This window comes from Staurois parvus, unplaced genomic scaffold (genome assembly GCF_062004578.1).
Source record: "Staurois parvus isolate SC_StPar_1 unplaced genomic scaffold, SC_StPar_1.0 ptg000027l, whole genome shotgun sequence".
NCBI classification, from domain to species: domain Eukaryota; kingdom Metazoa; phylum Chordata; class Amphibia; order Anura; family Ranidae; genus Staurois; species Staurois parvus.
Window position 1 is genome coordinate 2,676,105 of NW_028317823.1, and position 21,298 is coordinate 2,697,402.

The window sequence follows — 21,298 nt, forward strand, 5'->3', positions numbered from 1 at the left end:
TATTTCCCGCCTCTCTTTTTCTTCAATTTATATAGGGACATGTGTGTTCCACTGCGTTTTTTATGCGTTCCGGTTCATTTTTCCCCCCCCTCTTTTTGTTCAATATGAAATAGGGACATGTGTGTTCCAGTGCGTCTTTGATGCATTCCGGTTCATTTTTTCCCCTCTCTCTTTTCTTCAATTTGAAATAGGGACATGTGTGTTCCAGTGCGTCTTTGATGCGTTCCGGTTCATTTTTTCCCAGCTCTCTCTTCAATTTAAATAGGGACATGTGTGTTCCAGTGCGTCTTTGATGCGTTCCAGTTCATTTTTTCTCCCCTCTCTGTTTCTTCAATTTGAAATAGGGACATGTGTGTTCCAGTGAGTCTTTGATGCGTTCCAGTTCATTTTTCCCCCCTCTCTTTTTTCTTCAATTTATATAGGGACATGTGTGTTCCAGTGCGTCTTTGATGCGTTCCAGTTCATTTTTCCCCCCTCTCTTTTTCTTCAATTTGAAATAGGGACATGTGTGTTCCAGTGCGTCTTTGATGCGTTCCGGTTCATTTTTCCCCCCTCTTTTTCTTAAATTGAAATAGGGACATGTGTTCCAGTGCGTCTTTGATGCATTGCCGTTCATTTTTCTACCTCTCTTTTTCTTCAATTTGAAATAGGGACATGTGTGTCCCAGTGCATCTTTGATGCGTTCTGGTTCATTTTTTCCCCATTCTTCTTTTCTTCAATTTGAAATAGAGATGTGTGTTCCAGTGCATTTTTGATGCGTTCCAGTTCATATTTCCGCCTTTTTCTTCCATTTAAATAGGGACATGTGTGTTCCAGTATGTTTTTGACGCGTTCTGGTGCGTTTTTGATGCAGTTTACTGCGTTCCAGTACAGTTCAGTGCAGAAAAAATGCAGCATGTTCTACTTTTTTTCTAGAACCAGAACGCACTGGAATTGACTGCACTGGTGTGAGCTATGCCATTGGAAACCATGTAACCAACAATCAATGCGTTTTTCATGCAGGAAGAAAAACGCACTGGACTGCATTTGGTGTGAACTGGCCCTAATGCAAAGTCCACTGCCAGAGCGTACGGGAGTAGAAGAGAGCCCCAGATGCCAGGGGAGCGGTGGATTGGGTAAATAACGTGCTGTTCTCGCTCCCCTAGACCTAAACAAGTATAAAACTCTGCTGCAAGGGAGGATTTTACTTTCCCTGAAGATGGGCTTTAACCACTTGCCCTCCAGAGGATTTACCCCCCTTCCTGACCAGGACATTTTTTTGCGATACAGCGCTACGTTACTTTAACTGACAATTGCGCGGTCATGCAACGCTGCACCCAAATGAAATTTATGTACGTTTATTCATTTGATCAACAAAATTTAGTGCGGATACGATTGATTGATTGATTGATTGATTGAATTGAACTGTGTATGGCAGACTTTAGAACCTCTCTCAAGTTTTTATTGGCCATTGAAGAGACTGTCAACCCACAAGTCCTTGGAGGGATCATTCACACATGAGGTTGGGGATCAGTAAATCCCTGCAGTTGAGCAATGCTTTTTCTACCATCCAACCGCTACCTTCTTTAGTTGCAGAGGCAGTGACTTGGAGCATACACATGCCATGGCCGCGAAGCTTTGCAGCCATGCCAAAAATGACCCCCTGTTGCTTTGGGTGGATGAAGAGACTGCTGAACACAACTCATCAAGTGAATGGGGCCACTTTGCAAGCTCCTTGTAACTGCATGCAATGCATGTGGTTGCAGCACGCAATTGTAGGGATCAAGGGGTTAAAGCGGACAGTGAGCAGGCAATACAACACCTCTTCATCGCCTGTCAAATGTGAACAAGCCCTTAGACACAAATGGAAGAACTGTCAGGCGGCCAAAAAATCTTTCCAAAACTCAACTTGGCCCTAAATGTGGATCTGTTAGGCCTTGTTCACATGGAAGTTCCGATCGAGTCAGCCTTCCTGTTTCTCAGGCAGACCCGATTGGAACCTCCATTCTCCTCTATGGAGCGGTACACATGTCCGTTTACACCTACAGCCAATCCGATCTGCCAAAAAGATGGATGGGGATCCGTTCCCCTTCAGTGGATCGGATGGAAATGGACAGGTAGTCCGTTTCCATCCGAATGCCCATAGAGGACAGCGGGCTATGTCCATGTCCGCTCTGCACATATAGAGCAGACATTGACCTATCATCCGCTTGCTCAACAGGGATCAGCAGATTGATCTCCTGCTGAGCAAGCGGATCCGCTGACGGGTCCTCCCATGTGGAAGGGGCTTAACAAACAAGATTCCAACAACGCCACCATGAAACCCGCCCCGCAGGCCAGAGTACTTGGTGTCATTCTGGACTCCAACCTATCCTTCCAGCCCCAAGTCCAATCTTTAACAAATTCGTGCAGACTCCACCTCCGCAACATCGCGAAAATCCGCACGTTCCTAACCCCAGAAACCACTAAACAGCTCATCCACTCCCTCATCGTATCACGACTCGACTACTGCAACTCCCTCCTCACTGGCCTGCCTCGCCGCTGGCTATCCCCGCTTCAGTCCATCCTGAATATGGCAGCCAGACTCATTCACCTTTCCAACCGCTCTGTCTCCGCCACCCCCCTCTGCCAATCCCTCCACTGGCTTCCGATTGCGCAACGGATCAAATTCAAAATCCTAACACTGACGTACAAAGTTGTCCACCATACTGCCCCGTACTACATCACTGACCTAATATCCAAGTACCGCCCAGCACGCACACTCCGCTCCTCACAAGACCTCCTTCTCTCTAGTTCCCTGGTCTCCTCCTCCCATGCCCGCCTCCAGGACTTCTCCAGGGTGTCACCCATCCTCTAGAACTCCCTTCCCCAACCCATCAGATTATCACCTACTCTCCTCTCCTTTAGGCGCACCCTGAAAACCCATCTCTTCAGGGAAGCCTACCCCACCCCCTGCTAACTTGCCGACCTCCTCCACTCTTCCTACCACTCCATCCCCCACAGCTATCTCCTCCTGTGCCACCATCCCCTCCCTCCTAGATTGTAAGCTGGAAAGAGCAGGGCCCTCAATCCCCTCATGTTTTGCATTGTATTGGTATTGTTCTGTCACATGTTCTGTCCCCCTTTGTAATGTACAGCGCTGAGCGAACCATTGGCGCTTTATAAATACTGTATAATAATAATAATAATTAGAGATGAGCGAATCGAACCAGGCGAAGTGGAATTCGTTTCGAATTTCAGGAAAAATTTGATTCGCGTCGAATCCGAATATTAGCATAATTCGGGTGCGCGAATTGGATTTTTCCCGATCAGCCGGCAAAAGTGTCCCTGCAGAGAGCTCCGCTATTTCTGACAGTTCTCTGACAGTTCCTTCACATGTACAGCGGTTGAAACATTGTATCTATTTGTTTCCATTTAGGATACAGATGTTTTTATTCGGAAACAGATACAATGTTTCAACCGCTGTAAATGTGAAGGAACTGTCAGAGAACTGTCAGAAATAGCGGAGCTCTCTGCAGATACACTTTTTGCTGTACTGGAATACTTCTTTTCATTCTTCTTTTCATTCTTCTCATTCTTCTTTTTATTCTTCTTCTCATTCTTCTTTTCATTCTTATTCTTCTTTTCATTCTTCTTTTCATTCTTCTCATTCTTCTTTTCTTCTTCATGAAAAGAAGAATGAGAAGAAGAATGAAAAGAAGAATGAGAAGAATGAAAAGAAGAAGAAGAATGAAAAGAAGAATGAGAAGAAGAATGAAAAGAAGAATGAGAAGAAGAATGAGAAGAATGAAAAGAAGAAAGAGAAGAATGAAAAGAAGAATGAAAAGAAGAAGAAGAATGAAAAGAAGAAGAAGAATGAAAAGAAGAATGTAAAGAAGAAGAAGAAGAATCTTTTCATTCTTCTCATTCTTCTTTTCATTCTTCTTCTTCTTCTTTTCATTCTTCTTCTTCTTTTCATTCTTCTTCTTTTCATTCTTCTTCTTTTCATTCTTCTCATTCTTCTTTTCATTCTTCTTCTTCTTTTCATTCTTCTTCTTCTTTTCATTCTTCTTTTCATTCTTCTTCTTCTTCTTTTCATTCTTCTTTTCATTCTTCTTCTTCTTTTCATTCTTCTTCTTCTTCTTCTCATTCTTCTTTTCATTCTTCTCATTCTTCTTTTCATTCTTCTTTTCATTCTTCTTCTCATTCTTCTTTTCATTCTTCTTCTTTTCATTCTTATTTTCATTCTTCTCATTCTTCTTTTCTTCTTCATGAAAAGAAGAATGAGAAGAAGAATGAAAAGAAGAATGAAAAGAAGAAGAAGAATGAAAAGAAGAATGAGAAGAAGAATGAAAAGAAGAATGAGAAGAAGAATGAGAAGAATGAAAAGAAGAATGAAAAGAAGAAGAAGAAGAATGAAAAGAAGAAGAAGAATGAAAAGAAGAATGAAAAGAAGAAGAAGAATCTTTTCATTCTTCTCATTCTTCTTTTCATTCTTCTTCTTCTTTTCATTCTTCTTTTCATTCTTCTTCTTCTTCTTTTCATTCTTCTTCTTCTTCTGAGGATGAGGATGAGGATGAAGAAGAAGAAGTAGGATGAAAATAAGAAGAATTCCAAGCCGGCAAAAAGTGTATCTGCAGAGCTCCGCTAAGTGTATCTGCAGAGCTCCGCTAAGTGTATCTGCAGAGCTCAGCGGTTGAAACATTGTATCTATTTGTTTCCATTTATGGAAACAAATAGATACAATGTTTCAACCGCTGTATGGAGTGAATGTCAGAGAACTGTCAGAAATAGGCTATTTCTGACAGTTCTCTGACATTCACTCCATACAGCGGTTGAGGAGTGAATGTCAGAGAACTGTCAGAAATAGCCTATTTCTGACAGTTCTCTGACATTCACTCCATACAGCGGTTGAAACATTGTATCTATTTGTTTCCATAAATGGAAACAAATAGATACAATGTTTCAACCGCTGTATGGAGTGAATGTCAGAGAACTGTCAGAAATAGCGGAGCTCTGCAGATACACTTAGTGGAGCTCTGAAGATACACTTTTTGCCGGCTTGGAATTCTTCTTATTTTCATCCTACTTCTTCTTCTTCTTCATCCTCATCCTCTTCTTCTGAGGATGAGGATGAAGAAGAAGAAGAAAAAGAAGAAGAAGTAGGATGAAAATAAGAAGAATTCCAAGCCGGCAAAAATGTATCTGCAGAGCTCCGCTAAGTGTATCTGCAGAGCTCCGCTAAGTGTATCTGCAGAGCTCAGCGGTTGAAACATTGTATCTATTTGTTTCCATTTATGGAAACAAATAGATACAATGTTTCAACCGCTGTAAATGTGAATGTCAGAGAACTGTCAGAAATAGAGGAGCTCTGCAGATACACTTAGCGGAGCTCTGCAGATACACTTTTTGCCGGCTTGGAATTCTTATTTTCATCCTACTTCTTCTTCTTCTTCATCCTCATCCTCATCCTCAGAAGAAGAAGAAGAGGATGAGGATGAAGAAGAAGAAGAAGTAGGATAAAAATAAGAAGAATTCCAAGCCGGCAAAAAGTGTATCTGCAGAGCTCCGCTAAGTGTATCTGCAGAGCTCCGCTAAGAAATAGCGGAGCTCTGCAGATACACTTTTTGCCGGCTTGGAATTCTCCTTCTTCTCATCCTTCTTCTTCTTCTCATCCTTCTTCTTCTTCTCATCCTTCTCCTTCTTCTCATCCTTCTTCTTCTTCTCATCCTTCTTCTTCTTCTCATCCTTCTCCTTCTTCTCATCCTTCTTCTTCTTCTCATCCTTCTTCTTCTTCTCATCCTTCTCCTTCTTCTCATCCTTCTCCTTCTTCTCATCCTTCTTCTCATCCTTCTCTTTCTTCTCATCCTTCTTCTCATCCTTCTCCTTCTTCTCATCCTTCTCCTTCTTCTCATCCTTCTCCTTCTTCTCATCCTTCTCCTTCTCCTTCTTCTCATCCTTCTCCTTCTTCTCATCCTTCTCTTTCTTCTCATCCTTCTTCTCATCCTTCTCCTTCTTCTCATCCTTCTCCTTCTTCTCATCCTTCTCCTTCTTCTCATCCTTCTCCTTCTTCTCATCCTTCTCCTTCTTCTCATCCTTCTCCTTCTCCTTCTTCTCATCCTTCTCCTTCTTCTCATCCTTCTCCTTCTTCTCATCCTTCTCCTTCTTCTCATCCTTCTCCTTCTTCTCATCCTTCTCCTTCTTCTCATCCTTCTCCTTCTTCTCATCCTTCTCCTTCTTCTCATCCTTCTCCTTCTCCTTCTTCTCATCCTTCTCCTTCTCCTTCTTCTCATCCTTCTCCTTCTTCTCATCCTTCTCCTTCTCCTTCCTCATCTCCAAGGGCATTTAAATTAAAGGTACAGTGTTCTGCACTAATTTAAAGGCTCTCTGAAGCCTAGAAACCCTTTTTATAAGTTAAATTCGTAGCGAATAAATTCGCATCGAATCGAATTTCTTCCTCAAATTCTGCAAATCAGCCGAATCGAATTTTTGAATAATTCGCTCATCTCTAATAATAATAACAACAAGACATATTACTGAATTTATTTATACCTTTAAACGGGCTGCTGCACATAAAATCTTACCCAATAAATCAGTGACATAATTAGTGGTGATGTACAAAATGTTGTAACCCATAGCAACAAATCAATTGACTTTTCGCTAGAGATATTCTTGAAAGATTAATCGCGGCTGGTCGTCATGGATAACCGCGCTCTCGGATATTACTGCAACTGCTTGTTAATGGCAGGTAAATTAGAAGAGCAATCCTGCAACTGTGATTTAATTACCCCCATTGTGCTCCTACCTATTCATCACATTATTTCTTTTACACGAAGAAAAGATAGGTAATTCCATCACTTTTCTTCTCCGGAACTTTTTATTCATGCTCCAAAACGGCAGATTTGTAATTGTACATTTTTCTGTGCTTAAAAGATAGGTGAAATAAAACTACCATGGCAACTAGATAAGATTTATGAAAAAAATCACAATCTACATTAATAGCAAAGCGGTGTGTTCTACATACTGCGGAGTACTTGGAGGATGGCAAGAAAGGTTCAAAGGAAAAGGTTTGTTCTGAGATCTGATGCTACAGAGTGGAACTCCAGACGTCATCTATAGGAACCCATCTCATTTTCATTGGCGCCAGGTTACCTTTAGGGCTGGAACCAGGGTCGTGGATAAGGGGGTACCATCAGTTCTCCTGTAGGGGGCCCAGGCCAGCAGGGGTGCCCAGGCAGCTGAGTGAATCAGATGTATGTAGGAAGGTTGATCGGAACAGTGGAAGGGCGATTAGTGGAACCGATCCCCTGTATGGCTCTTTTTGCTGACTTCTTCTCTCCCTCCCATCAAGAGCCATACAGGAGATTGGTTCCAGTAATTGCCCCACATCACCCTCCTTGTGCACCATATGTTTCCCCCTGCTGCCCAGGCCCTCCTATGTGCCCCCACCCCCACAGTGCTGCCAGCTTCCCTCCTTTCCACCGTCAGCTGCAGGAACTAGGACAATAGGATCCTTCAGGGTGGAGAGTTTCCAGTAAATATGTCCAATATACCAGCCCCTCCTTTCTTGAATGAACACAAGGAGCGATCAGTACCAATCACTCGCTGCATTCTTTCATAACTGCAGTGTAGCAAGCTGTGGGTTTTTTTTTTTTGCAGGGGGGGGGCTGTCAGGTTGGCTGTATGGAACCCCGTGGTTTCTAACAGCAGCGTTTCACCCCAGTACACTAAGGCAACCAGGGCTGCTGTTAGAAACCATGGGGCCCCATACAGCAAATTTGACAGCACCCCTCCCCCCCAAAACCCCCCCCCAAAAAAAAACTGTTTACTATGCTTCTGTTATGAATGAACACAGTGCCTAATCGGTACTGATCACGTATTGTGTTCATCATCCTGAAGGATCCTATTATGTGCTTGCAGTTACCGATGGAAGGGAGAGGAGGGAACCCAGGAGCATTGTGGGGGAGTGGGCACACACAAAGGGGCTTGGGCAACATGGGGAACTGTATGGTGCACAGGGAGGATGATGGGTGCAACAGAAGCAGGGGCGGACTGACCATTTGAGCACTCGGGCACTGCCGGAGGGCCCGGGGTCAGTAGGGGGCCCCATGAAATGCCCCTGGTACCTTTTTATAGGCTTTTTTTGGTGTGTTTTGAGTGAGGGCAAAGACACAGGGGCCCCATAATCCCCTATTGCCCGGGGGCCCATGAGTTGTCAGTCCGCCACTGAACAGAGGTGTGTATGGTTCTCTGTGCAGCAGCTGAACACCAGTGGGAGAGAGAGGAGGAGAAGAAGCCAGTCTTCAGCTGCTGCAGAGAGAAGCATACAGGGGATCGGTTCCAGTAATTGCACTCCCACCATGCCAATCACCCTCCCTACGCACATCCGATTCACCCAGCTGCATGGGCCCCCCTGCTGGCCTGGGCCCTGTACAGGAGGACTGGTGGTACCCCCTTATCCACGGCCCTGAAGGCAACCCAGCCCTGATGCACATGCATTACAACACAATGCCTAGTATATCGCCACCATACACTGTGGGTGTGTTAAATAGAAAAATGCTGTATGTCTGTTTTTGGTCCGTTCTTGTGCTGTATATTGTGATGTGAGAAATGTATTCATGCAGACTTCTTAAACTTTAAAGTAATATTAAACCCTCCGATTTTTAAACATTTTCAGCAGCTGATTTAAACACTTACTGAGTATGCAGCTTCTTTATCTTGTAATCCTTGTCTATGTTCCAGTTTAAGCTGGTGCCAAGACCGCTGCTCTAGGTTTCCTGTTTCACGTTGGCTCCTATCTCCTGCAGCATCCTATGGAGCCACCCTTACATGCAGGGACTAGAGCTGTGCCTCCTTACACTGTGTGCATCAATAGAAACACACAGCTCCACAGCCTAGGATAGCAAGGTACTCCCCATCTCCCTCCATCTCCTTTTCCCTCCCTTCTCCAAGCCAAAAGATTGGCTGCAGACTGCACTGCCCACTGTTAAAGTATTTCTAAAGACTGAGGGTGAAGGCAGTAAAAAACCTTCTGTGTGCAGCCCCCCCCCCATAACTTACCTGAGCCCAATCTGATTAAGTGATGTGCACAAGAGCAGGGGCTCTTTTGGGTTCTCTCCCTCCTCATTGGCTCCTGCTCTGGCTCCTCTCAGCCAGTGAGGAGAGAGCAAGAGGTAGAGCCGAACCGCACTCTGTGTGTCTTATGTGCACACATAGCAGGCTCAAGAATGAGCATACACGAATGCCCCCTCAGCAAGTGGCTTTATATAGGGGCACTCAGCGAGGGACTGGAGAAAAAGAGGATCAGGCTGCTCTCTGCAAAACCACTGCACAGAGCAGGTAAGTATAACATGTTTGTTATGTATATATTTAATGTGTACCTTTATGTTACTTTCACACGGATCTGTAGCAAAAACATAGTAAAAACGCATATGTGGTGCATTTTTCACAGGACATGTGACTCATAACCCACATAAGAAAACTCAACTGTGGATGCATTTTTTAACGAGTTTTTGAAGAACTTTCCATACATTTCAATAGGGAGGTGCATTTTGGTGCATTTTTTTTTAACCACACTAAACCTGCACCATAAATGCAGAAAACAGGAATATACAAAACACAGCGGACCCGCAATGGATCAGTTTGAAGAGTTCCATAGCATTTAATGGTTATGCATTTTTTCCCGCTTTTTTATCATGCAACAGCAAAAAAAAAAAAAACACGGATCAGTGTGAAATCAGCCTTAGTATTACCTATAACTATTTCCTGTGAAGACCAGACGTTCGGGGAAGCTGTACTGAGAGGAGCAGGAGCCAGCAGTGTTGCTAGTTGTACTGTAGGTGCAGGGGTATGACTTGAACAGTTTACTAGGGAATATTTATTTTATTGTGTTCCATATGTTAAGTGAAAAATGCTGATGGTTTAATACTAGTTCAAAGATAACTACTTATCCTAATTTTTAACCGAAAACGTTACACTCCAAAGTCTGAGGGAAGGATTGGAACTTCTGTGACATTTTTATTGCAGCCCTTGTTTTCCATTAACCTCTTTGGCAGTATTCCCGAGTGTAGCTCGGGGTAAAGTTTCAGTACCACAAGCGGTAACCCCGAGCTACACTCCGGCTTACCATGCGGCGTTGCTCCGGGATCTGTTCTTCTCTTACCTTGTCCTGCGCTCCCGCGATGTCCCTCCTGCAGTGTCCCCTGTAATGTCCTCCAGCGGATGCCGGCATCTGTCTTCTGAGTTCCGTCCCCTGCAAGCGTCAGGACGTACGGGGGATGGAACTGGCAGGAAATGTGAAAATGACAAAAAGTGACATTCACTAAATTCACATAGTAAAACATTACTGTATCAAACCATTTCACATACATTTTGTCCCGAGTGCTTTGTCCTGTGCCCTGCCTGCATTTTTACTGTTCTTTCTGCCTGGAAACTGGCGTCCAAAAAGCGTCCCTTTAGGTTAAAAGCGGTTGTAGACCGGCTAGAGAACAGCGATAGTAAATTAGAACCACTTGCAGAATTGAGTGATAATGATTTGTGGGGAAATTCCTCATCAGACACTGGAAACGATTTTGCGACTTTGCTCAGTGTTGTGTGAACTTGGCGCTATATTTCAAATTTCAGTGTTTTTGGTTTGATTATATTATTGAATTACATTTAACATTATTATATTATTTTTTATGATTATTTATTAAATTATAATTTATGATTTCGTGTTTCAAATTTTATCCTACCCGGGATGTTTACTAGACTCTTGTTCGGACAGATTTCAGTGAGTTATTCCTAAAAATTACAGGCCTACAATAAAAAAACTACGTATTTCCATGCAAAAAAATGTACCGCTTTGAGCACAGAAATATGGACATAATCAGACCGCTAGGGAGGTTAACAGTGTGTCACAAGGATAGGAACTGACAGGGCACAGAGAGGCACACTCTAAGGTCCCATGCACTGGGTGTTTAGTCCTGATACATGAGGTTTAGGTGTTTCGGTGTGGGTGGAAGGCACAGGTGTAATCTTCCAAGCCCCTGCCAGTAGCCTGTTAAACTCCATGAGAGACTGACAGTTGCTGTGGCTGGGTAGTGCTGGATGGTGCATGGAGTAGTATCAACATCTACGGCAGTGTGCGCCCAGGGACTTGCATTTTGAGCATTTGTCCCTGGTGCACAAGGCTGGATGTTGCACCTGTGCCTTCCACCACCCAGAGGAAAGCACTGGTCTGCTGTTATTCTCCTACCATGTTCAATCACATGGTTTACTGTACATCCAGCCAATTCCAGCAATCACACCACACCCAGCTCAGCTGTATCAGGGCTTTAGATCCAGCACACAGCCTGTGATTGACAGCCTCAGCTCTGTTCCTTTGTGCTGCGTGAGGGGTGTGTGTCCCTTTCCTCCAATCAGTTTTCACTAAGCTCTGCACAGTGTAACTTCAGTTCCCTGACCCCTGCTTTCTGAAAGCTGTGTAAACTCTGCACTTGAACTGCTATAAAGAGATGGCTATAGATAAACAGGTACAACTTATGTGGAGGATTTGTTTCATCTCTTTGTATCACCTGAGGCCAGGCACTTCACTGGGTATAGGTAAGGGTTTACAAACACTTTAAATGAAAAATCTTGAGATGTTAAACATGAAATGTTACCTTTTACCATGAATTCCTCTTGAAAAACATAATTGCACTGCCTACTAGGTGAGTGTCTACATCCTGAGCGTTATATCTAAGGCACTGCTACCTCCGATTGCTAGTCTCACCAAATTTGGAGTGAAATTTGGTGATGTCACTGCTGTGCTGCTCGTTGTTCTCTTTGATGGAGAGACAGCTGCACTTGAGGATCTGCAGTGGAAAGATCTCCCTGCTTTTGCTTCATTCATTCTATGGAATTGTGATCTGTGCACTTCTCCTGTTGCTTCATGTTCATACCACTTCTCAGTCATCAGGGGGACAGCTGTGACATAATGAAGCAAAGCTCTACCTCTACCAAGATGGCCGCCTCTACACAGAGACACAGTTCAGTTCAAGGCACGGTGAGTCAGTAAAAGGGAAAAGATCAGCTACAGAGAGCCCACATCAATACTGGTGAATAATTATTTGCCCTCTGCGTGTTATTTTTGGGAACAGCTTCCACCGTTCAGATCCTCCCCAACGAATGTGGTTGTGCATTTATTAAAATATCAATAAATATCATTCAAATGCAAATAATGTAAATAAAGTACCTGAATTTGACGTAATTCCAGTTTCTTGTAATCCCATGTAAGGACTGAGTGAGGCAGGGGCAACACTAGGATCCAATCAGGTGTCTTGCATTCATACGTGTTAACAAGGAGCATGCTGAAATAAAGAGATAGCAGAAGGATGACCTGAAGGTCAGCTTTACACCTCCCATTCAGTTTACGGGTTCAAATGGAAATGAAAGGTAAAACATTTGAGATTATATATATATATATATATATATGTATATATATATATATATATATATATATATATATATATATATACACAGTGGGGATCGAAAGTTTGGGCACCCCAGCTAAAAATTTGTACTAATGTGCATAAAGAAGCCAAGGAAAGATGGAAAAATCTCCAAGAGGCATCAAATTACAGATTAGACATTCTTATAATATGTCAACAAAAGTTAGATTTTTGTTGACAACAAAAATCTTCTTGAGAACAATTGAGAACAATCCATGACACTGGCAGGTCTCAGCTTTGCAAAGGGGGCAGTACAAGATATTAACTCAGCAGGGTGCCCAAACTTTTGCAGACGCCATTTTTTTGTTTTCTGTTATTTTGAAAGTGTAAATGATGGAAATAAAATATAACTTTTGTTGACATATTATAAGAATGTCTAATCTGTAATTTGATGCCTTTTGGAGATTTTTCCATCTTTCCTTGGCTTCTTTATGCACATTAATACAAATTTTTAGCTGGGGTGTCCAAACTTTCGATCCCCACTGTATATATATAACAATACAATAAATGCTTTTTGTTTCCCTTTTTTATAAGTGACCACATACTCTCAGCTGCATTGAGAGTTGGTGGAGGAGAAACTGCAGTACACAGATCTTACCAGTGAATGGCTGTGCAGAAGTCTGATCATTGGAGGAGAGAAAAACTTAGTTCCCAGCACAGCCAGCAACTGGCTAAGCTGTGCTCTCATGCCTAGGGTGGTCAGTTTCTAATAGGAAATCAAAGAAACTGGCAGGAAGACCAGGGATTTCACACAAAGGAAGCAATAGCAATACAAAGTACAGGATACTTTTTCATACAAGTACATGGTACAGCAGGCGCACATCAGAAATATAAAATATTAGGTTTACATATTCTTTAAAAATGATGGTGCTCAAGTTCCACATGAAGACTCCATTCACACTTGAGCAACTCCAAAGTCACATGATGTCCAGACCTCGGAGTGCAACTTTGAAGTGACTTTGATCAGACTTACGCTCTCTGGATCAAATTTGGTCAAAGTTGCATCAAAGCATTGAAAGCACCTTTTCAAAGTCACACCAATTTGAACAGGAGCCATGACTTGTCATGCAACTTCGATGTCCAAAGTCGCATGACAAATCGCACAAGTGTGAACGGAGCCTTCAGTCACAAGCAGTGACAATGCATTGTAAATTCAGAGCAACACAGCCGACAACATATTAGTATTTAAAATCAGTACAGCTTCAGGAGTAGTTCACACCACAAAATCCGCTCCAGATGAATTTCTGCATGCTCATTTTTGTTGTGTTTTGGATTAGTTCCGGTGCATTTCTGTTGCATTTTTTATACATTTTGGGATGCATTTCAGCTGATTTTTTCTTTTTTTTTCACTTTACCTGGGTCCGGTGCATTTTTAATGTTTTGCACAGCTTTCCAGTACAGTTCTGTGAAGGAAAAATGCAGCATGTGCTACTTTTTTTTTCTGGAACCCAAACGCACTGAAACTGCAAGCACTGGTGTGAACTATGACATTGAAAACCATGTAACCTACTTCCTATGCATGTTGGATACAGGGAAAAAAAAGCACTGGAACGCACGTGGTGTGAACTAGCCTGAAGTGCTAGTTTTTCTGCATCAGAAGTAGGTTATATGGTTGTCAATGTCCCAGTTCACATCAGCGCTTGCAGTTTCAGTGATTTTCATTTGCAGAAAAAAGTAGAACGGGCTGCATTTTTCCTGCAGAGAACTGTACTGGAACGTGGTAAAACGCATCAAAAACGCACCGGAATGCACCAAAAAAAGCACTGGAATGCACATGTCCCTATTTAGATTGAAGAAAAAGAGGGGGAAAACATTTACCAGAACGCATCAAAAGCGCACCAAAACATGTCAAAACACATAAAAAATGCACCGTAATGCGCCAAAAACGCGCATTCAGACCGCATCTTGACTGCGTTTCTATGGTGTGAACCGGCCCTTAAAGAGTAACTCTGCTTTTGTTGGGGAAAAACAAACAATGTCCTCAATGTCCTCCGGGGGAACAATGTACACTGCCAGAATTTTAACAAATGTAGCAAATTCCTACCTTTTGTTGCATTGAAAAACATAGCTTTTTGTTTCACTCCCTCCTTTTCAGACTGGTCTGGTTCACTATAATCACCCAGGACACTCTTGGTGATCTAATGAGGAAAGTATTTAACCCTTGAGTATCTCAACAAACCTAAATTCTAATTACAGGGGGTGCAGGTCGGATCTAGGGGGTGCTGGGGTGGGCTATCCCCCCCAGATTTTAGTTGTGCCCCCCTAAAGCCAACCCTAACTTGCCACTACGCTGCCCCAATCTGAAACCATACCACCCTAATCTGTAGTGGGGCACCAAAGTGAAAATTCTGGTGCCAAAAATGAAAATTCAGGATGCACTTGGCCAGAAACCGAAATTGAAACTGAAATGGACAGTTTTTAAAAATGAATATATTTTTCAAATGCAATTTTTTTTGGCAAAAATACACTTTAATGAATTAAAAAAACAAAACAAAAAACACACAATACATACCCCATTTTTTTGTAAGATACTCAACATGTCATTCTTTCAAATTGCTGTGTGCTCGTGGAATGGCGCCAAACTATGGTACTTAAATATCTCCATGGGTGACGCTTTAAAAATTTGCACAGGTTACCAGTTCAAAGCTACAGAGGATGTCTAGTACAAGAATTATTGCTCTTGTGCTGACATTCGCGGCGATACCTCACGTGTGGTTTGAACAGTGTGTACATCTGTGGGCGTGGCCTACGTATGCTTTCACCACTGTGCAGGAGCCGTGCTCCGCCCTGCCAGCCCCTGTCCTCTGCCCTGCCAGCACTGACCCCTGTCCTCTGCCCTGCCAGCACTGACCCCTGTCCTCTGCCCTGCCAGCACTGACCCTTGTCCTCCGCCCTGCCAGCACTGACCCCTGTCCTCCGCCCTGCCGACACGGACCCCTGTCCTCCGCCCTGCCGACACGGACCCCTGTCCTCCGCCCTGCCGACACGGACCCCTGTCCTCCGCCCTGCCGACACGGACCCCTGTCCTCCGCCCTGCCGACACGGACCCCTGTCCTCCGCCCTGCCGACACGGACCCCTGTCCTCCGCCCTGCCGACACTGACCCCTGTCCTCCGCCCTGCCGACACTGACCCCTGTCCTCCGCCCTGCCGACACTGACCCCTGTCCTCTGCCCTGCCGACACTGACCCCTGTCCTCTGCCCTGCCAGCCCCTGTCCTCCGCCCTGCCAGCACTGACCCCTGTCCTCCGCCCTGCCAGCCCCTGTCCTCTGCCCTGCCAGCACTGACCACTGTACTCTGCCCTGCCAGCCCCTGTCCTCTGCCCTGCCGGCACTGACCACTGTCCTCTGCCCTGCCGGCACTGACCACTGTCCTCTGCCCTGCCGGCACTGACCCCTGTCCTCTGCCCTGCCGGCACTGACCCCTGTCCTCTGCCCTGCCGGCACTGACCACTGTCCTCTGCCCTGCCGGCACTGACCACTGTCCTCTGCCCTGCCGGCACCGACCCCTGTCCTCTGCCCTGCCGGCACCGACCCCTGTCCTCTGCCCTGCCGGCACAGACCCCTGTCCTCTGCCCTGCCGGCACAGACCCCTGTCCTCTGCCCTGCCGGCACAGACCCCTGTCCTCTGCCCTGCCGGCACAGACCCCTGTCCTCTGCCCTGCCGGCACAGACCCCTGTCCTCTGCCCTGCCGGCACAGACCCCTGTCCTCCGCCCTGCCAGCCCCTGTCCTCCGCCCTGCCAGCCCCTGTCCTCCGCCCTGCCAGCACTGACCCCTGTCCTCCGCCCTTCCAGCAGAGACCCCTGTCCTCCGCCCTTCCAGCAGAGACCCCTGTCCTCTGCCCTGCCAGCAGAGACTCCTGTCCTCTGCCCTGCCAGCAGAGACCCCTGTCCTCTGCCCTGCCAGCAGAGACCCCTGTCCTCTGCCCTGCCAGCAGAGACCCCTGTCCTCCGCCCTGCCAGCACTGACCCCTGTCCTCCGCCCTGCCAGCCTCTGTCCTCCGCCCTGCCAGCACTGACCACTGTACTCTGCCCTGCCAGCCCCTGTCCTCTGCCCTGCCGGCACTGACCACTGTCCTCTGCCCTGCCGGCACTGTCCTCTGCCCTGCCGGCACTGACCACTGTCCTCTGCCCTGCCGGCACTGACCACTGTCCTCTGCCCTGCCGGCACTGACCCCTGTCCTCTGCCCTGCCGGCACTGACCCCTGTCCTCTGCCCTGCCGGCACTGACCCCTGTCCTCTGCCCTGCCGGCACGGACCCCTGTCCTCTGCCCTGCCGGCACGGACCCCTGTCCTCTGCCCTGCCGGCACGGACCCCTGTCCTCTGCCCTGCCGGCACGGACCCCTGTCCTCTGCCCTGCCGGCACGGACCCCTGTCCTCTGCCCTGCCGGCACGGACCCCTGTCCTCTGCCCTGCCGGCACGGACCCCTGTCCTCTGCCCTGCCGGCACAGACCCTTGTCCTCTGCCCTGCCGGCACTGACCCCTGTCCTCTGCCCTGCCGACACGGACCACTGTCCTCTGCCCTGCCGACACTGACCCCTGTCCTTTGCTCTGCCGACACTGACCCCTGTCCTCTGCCCTGCCAGCCCCTGTCCTCCGCCCTGCCAGCACTGACCCCTGTCCTCCGCCCTGCCAGCCCCTGTCCTCCGCCCTGCCGGCACTGACCACTGTACTCTGCCCTGCCAGCCCCTGTCCTCTGCCCTGCCGGCACTGACCACTGTCCTCTGCCCTGCCGGCACTGACCCCTGTCCTCTGCCCTGCCGGCACTGACCCCTGTCCTCTGCCCTGCCGGCACTGACCCCTGTCCTCTGCCCTGCCGGCACTGACCCCTGTCCTCTGCCCTGCCGGCACTGACCCCTGTCCTCTTCCCTGCCGGCACTGACCCCTGTCCTCTGCCCTGCCGGCACAGACCCCTGTCCTCTGCCCTGCCGGCACAGACCCCTGTCCTCTGCCCTGCCGGCACAGACCCCTGTCCTCTGCCCTGCCGGCACAGACCCCTGTCCTCTGCCCTGCCGGCACAGACCCCTGTCCTCTGCCCTGCCGGCACAGACCCCTGTCCTCTGCCCTGCCGGCACAGACCCCTGTCCTCTAGCCTGCCAGCACAGACCCCTGTCCTCTGCCCTGCCAGCACAGACCCCTGTCCTCCGCCCTGCCAGCCCCTGTCCTCCGCCCTGCCAGCCCCTGTCCTCCGCCCTGCCAGCCCCTGTCCTCCGCCCTGCCAGCCCCTGTCCTCCGCCCTGCCAGCACTGACCCCTGTCCTCCGCCCTGCCAGCAGAGACCCCTGTCCTCTGCCCTGCCAGCAGAGACTCCTGTCCTCTGCCCTGCCAGCAGAGACCCCTGTCCTCTGCCCTGCCAGCAGAGACCCCTGTCCTCCGCCCTGCCAGCAGAGACCCCTGTCCTCCGCCCTGCCAGCACTGACCCCTGTCCTCCGCCCTGCCAGCACTGACCCCTGTCCTCCGCCCTGCCAGCCCCTGTCCTCTGCCCTGCCAGCACTGACCACTGTACTCTGCCCTGCCAGCCCCTGTCCTCTGCCCTGCCGGCACTGATCACTGTCCTCTGCCCTGCCGGCACTGACCACTGTCCTCTGCCCTGCCGGCACTGACCACTGTCCTCTGCCCTGCCGGCACTGACCACTGTCCTCTGCCCTGCCGGCACTGACCACTGTCCTCTGCCCTGCCGGCACTGACCCCTGTCCTCTGCCCTGCCGGCACTGACCCCTGTCCTCTGCCCTGCCGGCACTGACCCCTGTCCTCTGCCCTGCCGGCACGGACCCCTGTCCTCTGCCCTGCCGGCACGGACCCCTGTCCTCTGCCCTGCTGGCACTGACCCCTGTCCTCTGCCCTGCCGACACGGACCACTGTCCTCTGCCCTGCCGACACTGACCCCTGTCCTTTGCTCTGCCGACACTGACCCCTGTCCTCTGCCCTGCCAGCCCCTGTCCTCCGCCCTGCCAGCACTGACCCCTGTCCTCCGCCCTGCCAGCCCCTGTCCTCCGCCCTGCCAGCACTGACCACTGTACTCTGCCCTGCCAGCCCCTGTCCTCTGCCCTGCCGGCACTGACCACTGTCCTCTGCCCTGCCGGCACTGACCACTGTCCTCTGCCCTGCCGGCACTGACCACTGTCCTCTGCCCTGCCGGCACTGACCACTGTCCTCTGCCCTGCCGGCACAGACCCCTGTCCTATGCCCTGCCGGCACAGACCCCTGTCCTCCGCCCTGCCAGCCCCTGTCCTCCGCCCTGCCAGCCCCTGTCCTCCGCCCTGCCAGCCCCTGTCCTCTGCCCTGCCAGCAGAGACCCCTGTCCTCCGCCCTGCCAGCAGAGACCCCTGTCCTCCGCCCTGCCAGCAGAGACCCCTGTCCTCCGCCCTGCCAGCAGAGACCCCTGTCCTCCGCCCTGCCAGCAGAGACCCCTGTCCTCCGCCCTGCCAGCAGAGACCCCTGTCCTCCGCCCTGCCAGCAGAGACCCCTGTCCTCCGCCCTGCCAGCACGGACCCCTGTCCTCCGCCCTGCCAGCACGGACCCCTGTCCTCCGCCCTGCCAGCACGGACCCCTGTCCTCCGCCCTGCCAGCACGGACCCCTGTCCTCCGCCCTGCCAGCACGGACCCCTGTCCTCCGCCCTGCTGACCTCCCATCCCCTGCCCCCCTCACTTTTTTTTTTTTTTTTAACTGAAACCCACGAGTCAGGCTAGATTTGGCCCCCAGGGGATGCCCTAAAACCTGACTTTTATCTTGGTGCAGACTTTAGGGAATATCAGTGAGCTAATCACACAAGCAGGAAATTACATTTCTGGGGGTGTTCCGTACACCAGTGTATAGAACCCCTCCAGGTTGCCATATTGCAATTTTACAAAAAATTAGAGCAGCTGCAGATTGAAGAGGAAAGGTCATTTTTAATAACATTTAGTACAATTGTGTAGCAATTGTTTATGCTATATTATTGTTTTTATATGTGCCATATTTTTTCTTTGAAAGTGGAGTTAGCTTTTAAGATACCAATTGGCCAACATTTCACACCAAAACTGCCCCTACCGTATATTGTTGTCATGCTAGGTCTATATCTATTATTTCTGCCTAGGCCACGTGTCTTTTATCCATCTTCTGCAAAAATATGCAAATCTGGACAAGCAAAAGGACAACTGTTGGCCTGTGAAAAGAGAAGCCAGTAACAAGTGGCCCTTAGATATATATAATCAGCGTTCGCAGAAGAACATGTTTGACGGATTAAGCATGCTATTTTTTTCTCCTGAATGGACAGCCTTTTCAGCTCATATATAGAAGAGCTAAATATACATAAAAGTAGGAGAACTGGAGCAAAGCACAGCTGTGAAATACACAGGAGATGTAAGACTCTAAAATTAGCCACTAAACCCAGGACCCTGCATTCACTATATCTGCTCTCCCACAGTACACAAAACATGGAAATGCAATTATTTTTAGTAAATATAAACTGCTAAATACCTTTTCTCATCAGCAGTTAGAGCAGTCTTGTGACTTCAATCACTGAGCACTGGTTAACTCTGTAGGATGAATTTTCATTCTCCTTTGACTGTCCTATGAGGCTGCATGACCCCTGACCCTCAGTCTGGACAGCATTAATTGGCCCTGTGCTGATCACATGCACCCTTCCAGAAAAAAAGAAAAAAAAAAACCTCTCTAGCAATACATACTAAACTGAGCAAGTGCAGAATGCCTCTTAGAGCTCTGTGCTTTCAGCAGATGGATTGGGGACAAATAAAGAGTGGGAGGATCAGAGAAGTCAGGATCAAACAGCCTTTTTACACAATGCAGAGGATTAACCCCTTAGGTTCCACAGTGGGTGTAACAAGCATGCTTTACTGCATATACAGACTGATTTTCCTGTTGTGGGTTTAGTAACACTTTAAAGCGGAGCTCCACCCAAAAGGGGAAGTTCCACTTTAATGCATTGTCCCCAGTTCCCCGTTAACCCCTAGATGCTGAGCACACACAAATATGCAGCCTCTCGGCGTCTGGGCCTTGATGTTGAGTGGCCGCATATTTATGTACCATTTAAAAATACATATGTGCTGAGAGAGCGCGCCCTGCATGCTCCCAGCATATATGTCTGTGTCTCATGGAAAGGTCCCGATCTTCCCTTGCGATCGGGACCTTTTCTGATTATGTGTCCGCCGTGACAGTGAATCACGGCGGTCATATGACCCTAAAACCCCACATCACCTCCCGGTTTCTGAAACCTCTGAAAGGGCCGGGAGGCGCTGGCGCAAAGGGGTTAAGGATTGGCACCTTTGGGGAACGGGAACCTGAATTTGACAATTACCCGCTCCCACTTCCACTGCGATCGCCTAAGGTGATCGGAAGCGGAAGTTTTCCTCCCCCCTGTAGTCTTCTGGGACACGTGACAGGTCCCAGAAGACTACAGGGCCATTCACAAAGCACAGCGCTTCTCGCTCATGGGCAGTGGACACCCGGCTGTGAAGCCGCAAGCTGTCACAGCCGGGTGCCCACACTGAAGATGCCGACGCCAGGAGAGGATGGTTGGTGAAACCAGCGGTGGTGAGGACACCGCTGGACTGAAGGACAGGTACAGTAAGTGGCTGTATTTTAAAAGTCAGCTGCGGACTTTTTTTTTTTAATCAACTGGAGCTCTGCTTTAATATCAAAACGAGAAAAACTGGAATGGCAGAAAAGGCACACAATATAAAGGCGATATAAAGCAACACTAAAAGATATCTTTATTCTCCAAAATAATCCATACACAAATGGTCCTGTAATATTTTTCATTAAACAGTTTCTCACTGTGGTTTGTTTGCAACATCCTCCATGAGCTCCCAAACCTCTCCTTTTCCCCCTCACTTTCATTTGTTTGGAATGAGCTGTGCGTGTTAGCTGT

At 48.0% G+C, this 21,298-nt stretch overlaps 1 long non-coding RNA gene across 1 annotated transcript in view; it reads right to left on the reverse strand.

Annotated features, from left to right (window-relative positions):
- LOC149471140 (uncharacterized) overlaps positions 1-21,298 on the reverse strand; it is a 235,001-nt gene that overhangs the window by 127,441 nt on the left and 86,262 nt on the right. The window contains exon 2 of the long non-coding RNA XR_016307280.1: positions 12,173-12,287. This is a non-coding gene — a long non-coding RNA (uncharacterized LOC149471140). The remainder of the gene's footprint in view (positions 1-12,172; positions 12,288-21,298) is intronic.